Below are 1,363 nucleotides of genomic sequence, written 5' to 3'. Positions count from 1 at the left end.
AATTAGAAGTGTTTTGTTCAGAATTCTCTGTCTGTTGCTGAGAAGATGATGGATATGGCTTGCTATTGGCCAGCCTAGTACGTCCACCATTGTTAAAACCTTGTTGAGGTTTTTGTTGATCCTTCCAGGAGAAATTTGGATGATTTCTCCATGATGAGTTATAGGTGTTTCCATAAGGTTCACCTAAGTAATTAACCTCTGCCATGGCAGGGTTTTCAGGATCATAAGCTTCTTCAGAAGCTGCCTCTCTAGCACTGTTGGATGCATGTTGCAATCCATTCAGATTTTGAGAGATCATGTTGACCTGTTGAGTCAACACCTTGTTCTGAGCCAATATGGCATTCAGAGCATCAATTTCAAGAACTCCTTTCTTCTGAGGTACCCCATTGTTCACGAAATTCCTCTCAGAGGTGTACATAAACTGGTTGTTTGCAACCATGTCAATGAGTTCTTGAGCCTCTTCAGGCGTTTTCTTCAGGTGAATGGATCCACCTGCAGAATGATCCAATGACATTTTCGAAAATTCAGAGAGACCATAATAGAATATATCTAATATGGTCCATTCTGAAAACATGTCAGATGGACATCTCTTGGTCAGCTGCTTGTATCTTTCCCAAGCTTCATAGAAGGATTCACCATCTTTTTGTTTGAAGGTTTGAACATCCACTCTCAGCTTGCTCAGCTTTTGAGGAGGAAAGAACTTATCTAAGAATGCAGTGACAAGCTTATCCCATGAGTCCAGGCTATCCTTGGGTTGTGAATCCAACCATACTCTAGCTCTGTCTCTTACAGCAAAAGGGAAAAGCAAGAGTCTGTAGACTTCAGGATTAACTCCATTTGTCTTTACAGTGTCACAGATCTGCAAGAACTCAGTTAAAAACTGATAAGGATCTTCAGATGGAAGTCCATAAAACTTGCAGTTTTGTTGCATTAAAGCAACTAGTTGAGGCTTAAGCTCAAAGTTATTGGCTCCAATGGCAGGAATGGAGATGCTTCTTCCATCAAATTTAGACGTTGGTTTTGTGAAGTCACCAAGCATTCTCCTTGCATTATTATTATTATTTTCTTCTGCCATCTCTTTCTCTTGTTCAAAATTTTCTAGAAGGTCTCTTCTGGATTGTTGTAATTTAGCTTCTTTTAATTTTCTCTTCAGAGTCCTTTCAGGTTCTGGATCAATTTCAACAAGAGTGCCCTTATCCCTATTCCTGCTCATATGAAAGAGAAGAAAACAAGAAAAGAAAAAGGAATTCTCTATGTCACAGTATAGAGATTCCTTTATGTTAGTAGAAGAAGAAAAGGGGTAAAAGAAGAGGGGGAGACAAAGAATGTAATGTAATGGAAGAAACACAACTGTGAGGATGGC

General features: G+C 39.3%; 1 non-coding gene across 1 annotated transcript; it reads left to right on the top strand.

Moving 5' to 3' along the window:
- The first annotated feature begins 572 nt into the window (after positions 1–572).
- On the top strand, positions 573–676 carry LOC130953517 (small nucleolar RNA R71). The gene has a single exon (XR_009075687.1). It is a non-coding gene; the product is annotated as a small nucleolar RNA R71 (small nucleolar RNA).
- Positions 677–1,363: the final 687 nt, after the last annotated feature.

This window comes from Arachis stenosperma, chromosome 9 (assembly GCF_014773155.1).
Source record: "Arachis stenosperma cultivar V10309 chromosome 9, arast.V10309.gnm1.PFL2, whole genome shotgun sequence".
NCBI lineage: Eukaryota > Viridiplantae > Streptophyta > Magnoliopsida > Fabales > Fabaceae > Arachis > Arachis stenosperma.
Note: the sequence above shows the minus strand (reverse complement) of the source record. Positions and strands in the feature narration are given on the sequence as shown.